This window comes from Hippocampus comes, unplaced genomic scaffold (genome assembly GCF_001891065.2).
Source record: "Hippocampus comes isolate QL1 unplaced genomic scaffold, H_comes_QL1_v1.1 scaffold169, whole genome shotgun sequence".
Classification (NCBI taxonomy): Eukaryota; Metazoa; Chordata; class Actinopteri; order Syngnathiformes; family Syngnathidae; genus Hippocampus; species Hippocampus comes.
This window is the reverse complement of record NW_017806049.1, coordinates 455,852-461,743: the sequence shown is the minus strand read 5'-3', so window position 1 is coordinate 461,743 and position 5,892 is coordinate 455,852. Positions and strand designations below refer to the sequence as shown.

The 5,892-nt window shown below is 43.4% G+C and overlaps 20 non-coding genes across 20 annotated transcripts; 4 read left to right on the top strand and 16 right to left on the bottom strand.

The window, feature by feature from the left end:
- Positions 1–294: 294 nt before the first annotated feature.
- trnad-guc (transfer RNA aspartic acid (anticodon GUC)) lies at positions 295–366 on the top strand. Its single transcript has one exon. It is a non-coding gene; the product is annotated as a tRNA-Asp (tRNA).
- A 367-nt stretch (positions 367–733) lies between these two features.
- Positions 734–806, bottom strand: trnav-cac (transfer RNA valine (anticodon CAC)). The gene has a single exon. It is a non-coding gene; the product is annotated as a tRNA-Val (tRNA).
- An 820-nt stretch (positions 807–1,626) lies between these two features.
- Positions 1,627–1,699, bottom strand: trnav-aac (transfer RNA valine (anticodon AAC)). Its single transcript has one exon. It is a non-coding gene; the product is annotated as a tRNA-Val (tRNA).
- A 517-nt stretch (positions 1,700–2,216) lies between these two features.
- On the bottom strand, positions 2,217–2,289 carry trnav-aac (transfer RNA valine (anticodon AAC)). The gene has a single exon. It is a non-coding gene; the product is annotated as a tRNA-Val (tRNA).
- A 40-nt stretch (positions 2,290–2,329) lies between these two features.
- trnav-aac (transfer RNA valine (anticodon AAC)) lies at positions 2,330–2,402 on the bottom strand. The gene has a single exon. It is a non-coding gene; the product is annotated as a tRNA-Val (tRNA).
- A 40-nt stretch (positions 2,403–2,442) lies between these two features.
- Positions 2,443–2,515, bottom strand: trnav-aac (transfer RNA valine (anticodon AAC)). Its single transcript has one exon. It is a non-coding gene; the product is annotated as a tRNA-Val (tRNA).
- Positions 2,516–2,555: 40 nt separating this feature from the next.
- Positions 2,556–2,628, bottom strand: trnav-aac (transfer RNA valine (anticodon AAC)). Its single transcript has one exon. It is a non-coding gene; the product is annotated as a tRNA-Val (tRNA).
- Positions 2,629–2,668: 40 nt separating this feature from the next.
- trnav-aac (transfer RNA valine (anticodon AAC)) lies at positions 2,669–2,741 on the bottom strand. Its single transcript has one exon. It is a non-coding gene; the product is annotated as a tRNA-Val (tRNA).
- A 40-nt stretch (positions 2,742–2,781) lies between these two features.
- trnav-aac (transfer RNA valine (anticodon AAC)) lies at positions 2,782–2,854 on the bottom strand. The gene has a single exon. It is a non-coding gene; the product is annotated as a tRNA-Val (tRNA).
- Positions 2,855–2,894: 40 nt separating this feature from the next.
- trnav-aac (transfer RNA valine (anticodon AAC)) lies at positions 2,895–2,967 on the bottom strand. Its single transcript has one exon. It is a non-coding gene; the product is annotated as a tRNA-Val (tRNA).
- A 40-nt stretch (positions 2,968–3,007) lies between these two features.
- trnav-aac (transfer RNA valine (anticodon AAC)) lies at positions 3,008–3,080 on the bottom strand. Its single transcript has one exon. It is a non-coding gene; the product is annotated as a tRNA-Val (tRNA).
- A 40-nt stretch (positions 3,081–3,120) lies between these two features.
- On the bottom strand, positions 3,121–3,193 carry trnav-aac (transfer RNA valine (anticodon AAC)). The gene has a single exon. It is a non-coding gene; the product is annotated as a tRNA-Val (tRNA).
- Positions 3,194–3,233: 40 nt separating this feature from the next.
- trnav-aac (transfer RNA valine (anticodon AAC)) lies at positions 3,234–3,306 on the bottom strand. The gene has a single exon. It is a non-coding gene; the product is annotated as a tRNA-Val (tRNA).
- Positions 3,307–3,346: 40 nt separating this feature from the next.
- trnav-aac (transfer RNA valine (anticodon AAC)) lies at positions 3,347–3,419 on the bottom strand. The gene has a single exon. It is a non-coding gene; the product is annotated as a tRNA-Val (tRNA).
- Positions 3,420–3,648: 229 nt separating this feature from the next.
- On the bottom strand, positions 3,649–3,721 carry trnav-cac (transfer RNA valine (anticodon CAC)). The gene has a single exon. It is a non-coding gene; the product is annotated as a tRNA-Val (tRNA).
- Positions 3,722–3,949: 228 nt separating this feature from the next.
- Positions 3,950–4,022, bottom strand: trnav-aac (transfer RNA valine (anticodon AAC)). The gene has a single exon. It is a non-coding gene; the product is annotated as a tRNA-Val (tRNA).
- A 998-nt stretch (positions 4,023–5,020) lies between these two features.
- trnad-guc (transfer RNA aspartic acid (anticodon GUC)) lies at positions 5,021–5,092 on the top strand. Its single transcript has one exon. It is a non-coding gene; the product is annotated as a tRNA-Asp (tRNA).
- A 65-nt stretch (positions 5,093–5,157) lies between these two features.
- Positions 5,158–5,230, bottom strand: trnav-aac (transfer RNA valine (anticodon AAC)). The gene has a single exon. It is a non-coding gene; the product is annotated as a tRNA-Val (tRNA).
- A 96-nt stretch (positions 5,231–5,326) lies between these two features.
- Positions 5,327–5,398, top strand: trnad-guc (transfer RNA aspartic acid (anticodon GUC)). The gene has a single exon. It is a non-coding gene; the product is annotated as a tRNA-Asp (tRNA).
- Positions 5,399–5,630: 232 nt separating this feature from the next.
- Positions 5,631–5,702, top strand: trnad-guc (transfer RNA aspartic acid (anticodon GUC)). The gene has a single exon. It is a non-coding gene; the product is annotated as a tRNA-Asp (tRNA).
- Positions 5,703–5,892: the final 190 nt, after the last annotated feature.

The window sequence follows — 5,892 nt, the reverse complement described above, 5'->3', positions numbered from 1 at the left end:
GTATAGTGGACAGTATCTCCGCCTGTCACGCGGAAGACCAGGGTTCGATTCCCTGACGGGGAGTTGCTGTATTTTTAATTATTTTGGTGATGCAGTTTTTTCACAGCAAATCAAAGAGGACTCAGGATTGTTTCCAGCCAGTTTCAAAGTGGGGAGTTTTCGTGTGTGAGACGAACGTGAAAACGGCTACACTATGGAAACAGATGACACAAGACTGTTTCATATCAAGGAAATCATGCGAGCTAACTGATAGCGTCGGTGTTTTGGTGGGTAGAGCTTCTTGAAAGGCTGTGTTCCTAGTTAGTATAGTGGGCAGTATCTCCGCCTGTCATGTGGAAGACCAGGGTTCGATTCCCTGACGGGGAGTTGCTGTAATTTTAATGATTTTGGTGATGCAGTTTTTTCACAGCACATCAAAAAGGACAAGTAATTGTTTCCACCCAGTTTCAAACTGGGGACATTTCGCGTGTGAGACGAACATGATAAACACTACACTATGGAAACAGATGACACAAGATTGTTTCATATCAAGGAAATCATGCCAGCTAACTGATAGCGTGGCCGGTGTTTTGGTGGGTTTAGCTTCTTGAAAGACTGTGTTGCTCATTTGTATAGTGGACAGTATCTCCACCTGTCACGGGGAAGACCAGGGTTCGATTCCCCGATGGGGAGTTGTGATTTTAATTATTTTGGTCATGCAGTTTTTCACAGCAAATCAAAAAGGAGTGGGGATTGTTTCCACCCAGTTTCGAACTGGGGACCTTTCGTGTGTGAGACGAACGTGATAACCACCACACTATGGAAAAACATTACAAAAGATGGTTTCATATCAAGGATACCATGCCAGTTAACTGATAGCGTGGGTAGAGCTTCCTGAAGTAGTGTGTTCCTCGTGAGTTCGTGAACAGTATCTCCACCTGTCACGCGGAATACCAGGGTTTGATTCCCTGACGGGGAGGTGCTGTATTTTAAATTATTTTGGTGATGCAGTTTTTCACAGCAAATTGAAAAGGAGGGGGGATAGTTTCCACCCAGTTTCGAAATGGGGACCTCTCTTGTGTGAGACAAACTTGATAACCACTACACTATGTAAACAGATGACACAAAACTGTTTGATATCAAGGATATCATGTCAGCTAACTGATAGCATATTGTGTTTTCACAGGTACAGCTTCTTGAAAGACTGTGTTCCTCATTTGTATAGTGGGCAGGATCTCTGCCTGTCAAGTGGATGACCGGGGTTCGGTTCCCTGACGGGGTGTTGTTGTAATTTAAATTATTTTGGTAATGCAGTTTTTCACAGCAAATAAAAATGGAGTAGGGATTGTTTCCAGCCAGTTTCGAAGTGGGGAGTTTTCGTGTGTGAGACGAACGTGAAAACCACTACACTATGGAAACAGATGGCACAAGATTGTTTCATATCAAGGAAATCATGCCAGCTAACTGATAGCGTGGCCGGTGTTTTGGTGGGTTGAGCTTCTTGAAAGACTGTGTTGCTCATTTGTATAGTGGACAGTATCTCCACCTGTCACGGGGAAGACCAGGGTTCGATTCCCCGATGGGGAGTTGTGATTTTAATTATTTTGGTCATGCAGTTTTTCACAGCAAATGAAAAGGAGTGGGGATTGTTTCCACCCAGTTTCGAACTGGGGACCTTTCGTGTGTTAGACGAACGTGATAACCACTACACTATGGAAACAGATGACACAAGATTGTTTCATATCAAGGTTATCATGTCAGCTAACTGATAGCATCGTGTTTTGACAGGTACAGCTTCTTAAAAGACTGTGTTCCTCATTTATATAGTGGACAGTATCTCCGCCTGTCAAGTGGGTGACAGGGGTTCGGTTCCCTGACGGGGCGTTTTTGTAATTTAAATTATTTTGGTGATGCAGTTTTTCACAGCAAATAAAAATGGAGTAGGGATTGTTTCCACCCAGGGACCTTTCGTGTGTTAGACGAACGTGATAACCACTACACTATGGAAACAGATGACACAAAACTGTTTCATATCAAGGATGTCATGCCAGTTGACTGATAGTGTGTTTTGCCAGGCACAGCTTATTGTAAGACTGTGTTCCCTGTTAGTATAGTGGACAGTATCTCCGCCCGCCACGCGCAAGACCAAGGTTCGATTCCCTGACGGGGAGTTACGGTAATTTTAATTATTTTCGTGATGCAGTTTTTTTCACAGCAAATCAAAAAGGAGCAGGGATTGTTTCCACCCAGTTTCGAACTGGGGACCTTTCGTGTGTTAGACGAACGTGATAACCACTACACTATGGAAACAGATGACACAAGATTGTTTCACATCAAGTGGAGTAGGGATTCTTTCCACCCAGTTTCGAACTGGGGACCTTTCGTGTGTTAGACGAACGTGATAACCACTACACTATGGAAACAGATGACACAAGATTGTTTCACATCAAGTGGAGTAGGGATTCTTTCCACCCAGTTTCGAACTGGGGACCTTTCGTGTGTTAGACGAACGTGATAACCACTACACTATGGAAACAGATGACACAAGATTGTTTCACATCAAGTGGAGTAGGGATTCTTTCCACCCAGTTTCGAACTGGGGACCTTTCGTGTGTTAGACGAACGTGATAACCACTACACTATGGAAACAGATGACACAAGATTGTTTCACATCAAGTGGAGTAGGGATTCTTTCCACCCAGTTTCGAACTGGGGACCTTTCGTGTGTTAGACGAACGTGATAACCACTACACTATGGAAACAGATGACACAAGATTGTTTCACATCAAGTGGAGTAGGGATTCTTTCCACCCAGTTTCGAACTGGGGACCTTTCGTGTGTTAGACGAACGTGATAACCACTACACTATGGAAACAGATGACACAAGATTGTTTCACATCAAGTGGAGTAGGGATTCTTTCCACCCAGTTTCGAACTGGGGACCTTTCGTGTGTTAGACGAACGTGATAACCACTACACTATGGAAACAGATGACACAAGATTGTTTCACATCAAGTGGAGTAGGGATTCTTTCCACCCAGTTTCGAACTGGGGACCTTTCGTGTGTTAGACGAACGTGATAACCACTACACTATGGAAACAGATGACACAAGATTGTTTCACATCAAGTGGAGTAGGGATTCTTTCCACCCAGTTTCGAACTGGGGACCTTTCGTGTGTTAGACGAACGTGATAACCACTACACTATGGAAACAGATGACACAAGATTGTTTCACATCAAGTGGAGTAGGGATTCTTTCCACCCAGTTTCGAACTGGGGACCTTTCGTGTGTTAGACGAACGTGATAACCACTACACTATGGAAACAGATGACACAAGATTGTTTCACATCAAGTGGAGTAGGGATTCTTTCCACCCAGTTTCGAACTGGGGACCTTTCGTGTGTTAGACGAACGTGATAACCACTACACTATGGAAACAGATGACACAAGATTGTTTCATATCAAGGAAATCATGCCAGCTAACTGATATTCTGGCCGGTGTTTTGGTGGGTAGAGCTTCTTATAAGACTGTGTTGCTCATTTGTAAAGTGGACAGTATCTCCACCTGTCACGGGGAAGACCAGGGTTCGATTCCCCGATGGGGAGTTGTGATTTTAATTATTTTGGTCATGCAGTTTTTCACAGCAAATAAAAATGGAGTAGGGATTGTTTCCACCCAGTTTCGAACTGGGGACCTTTCGTGTGTGAGACGAACGTGATAACCACTACACTATGGAAACAGATGACACAAGATTGTTTCATATCAAGGAAATCATGCCAGCTAACTGATAGCATATCGTGTTTTGACAGGTACAGCTTCTTGAAAGACTGTTCCGCATTTGTATAGTGGACAGTATCTCCGCCTGTCAAGTGGATGACACGGGTTCGGTTCCCTGACTGGGCGTTTTTGTAATTTAAATTATTTTGGTAATGCAGTTTTTCACAGCAAATAAAAATGGAGTAGGGATTGTTTCCACCCAGTTTCCAACTGGGGACCTTTCGTGTGTTAGACGAACGTGATAACCACTACACTATGGAAACAGATGACACAAGCTTGTTTCATGTCAAGTCAGCTAACTGACAGCATATCGTGTTTTGACAGATACAGCTTCTTGAAAGACTGTGTTCCTCGTTCGTATAGTGGACAGTGTCTCCGCCTGTCACGCGGAAGACCAGGGTTTGATTCCCTGATGGGGAGTTGCTGTAATTTTAATTATTTTGGTGATGCAGTTTTTTCACAGCAAATCAAAGAGGACTCACGATTGTTTCCAGCCAGTTTCAAAGTGGGGAGTTTTCGTGTGTGAGACAATCGTGAAAACCACTTCACTATGGAAACAGATGACACAAGATTGTTTCATATCAAGGAAATCATGTCAGCTAACTGATAGCATAGCGTGTTTTGACAGGTACAGCTTGTTGAAAGACTGTGTTCCTCGTTAGTATAGTGGACAGTGTCTCCGCCTGTCACGTGGAAGACCAGGGTTGGATTCCCTGACGGGGAGTTGTGATTTTAATTATTTTGGGAATGCAGTTTTTCACAGCAAATCAAAAATGAGTCAGGATTGTTTCCAGCCAGTTTTGAAGTGGGGACCTTTCGTGTGTTAGATGAACGTGATAACACTACACTATGGAAACAGGCGACAAAAGATTATTTCATATCGAGGATATCGTGTCATGGCAGCTAACTGATAGCATGTCTTGTTTTCGGTAGGTACAGCTTGTTGGCAGACTGCATTCCTCGTTAGTGTAGTTAACAGTATCTCCGCCTGTCACGCAGAAGACCAGGGTTCGATTCCCTGACAGGGAGTCGCTGTAATTTTAATTATTTTGGTGATGCAGTTTTTTCACAGCACATCATGAAGGAGTAGGGATTGTTTCCTCCCAGTTTCAAACTGGGGACATTTCGTGTGTGAGACGAACATGATAAACACAACAATATGGAAAGAGATGAAACAAGATTGTTTCATATCAAGGTTATCATGTCAGCTAACTGATAACATATCGTGTTTTGACAGGTGCAGCTTCTTGAAAGACTGTGTTCCTCGTTAGTATAGTGGACAGTATCTCCGCCTGTCACGCGGAAGACCAGGGTTCGATTCCCTGACGGGGAGCTGCTGTAATTTTAATTATTTTGGTGATGCAGTTTTTTCACAGCAAATCAAAAAAGACGAGGGATTGTTTCCACCCAGTTTCGAACTGGGGACCTTTCGTGTGTTAGACGAACGTGATAACCACTACACTATGGAAACAGATGACACAAGACTGTTTCATATCAAGGAAATCATGCCAGCTAACTGATAGCGTGGCCGGTGTTTTGGTGGGTAGAGCTTCTTGAAAGGCTGTGTTCCTCGTTAGTATAGTGGGCAGTATCTCCGCCTGTCACGTGGAAGACCAAGGTTCGATTCCCTGATGGGGAGTTGCTTTGATTTTAATTATTTTGGTGATGCAGTTTTTTCACAGCAAATCAAAGAGGACTCACGATTGTTTCCAGCCAGTTTCAAAGTGGGGAGTTTTCGTGTGTGAGACGATCGTGAAAACCACTTCACTATGGAAACAGATGACACAAGATTGTTTCATATCAAGGAAATCATGTCAGCTAACTCATAGCATATCGTGTTTTGACAGGTACAGCTTCTTGAAAGACTTTGTTCCTCGTTAGTATAGTGGACAGTATCTCCGCCTGTCACGCGGAAGACCAGGGTTGGATTCCCTGACGGGGAGTTGTGATTTTAATTATTTTGGGAATGCAGTTTTTCACAGCAAATCAAAAATGAGTCAGGATTGTTTCCAGCCAGTTTTGAAGTGGGGACCTTTCGTGTGTTAGATGAACGTGATAACACTACACTATGGAAACAGGCGACAAAAGATTATTTCATATCGAGGATATCGTGTCATGGCAGCTAACTGATAG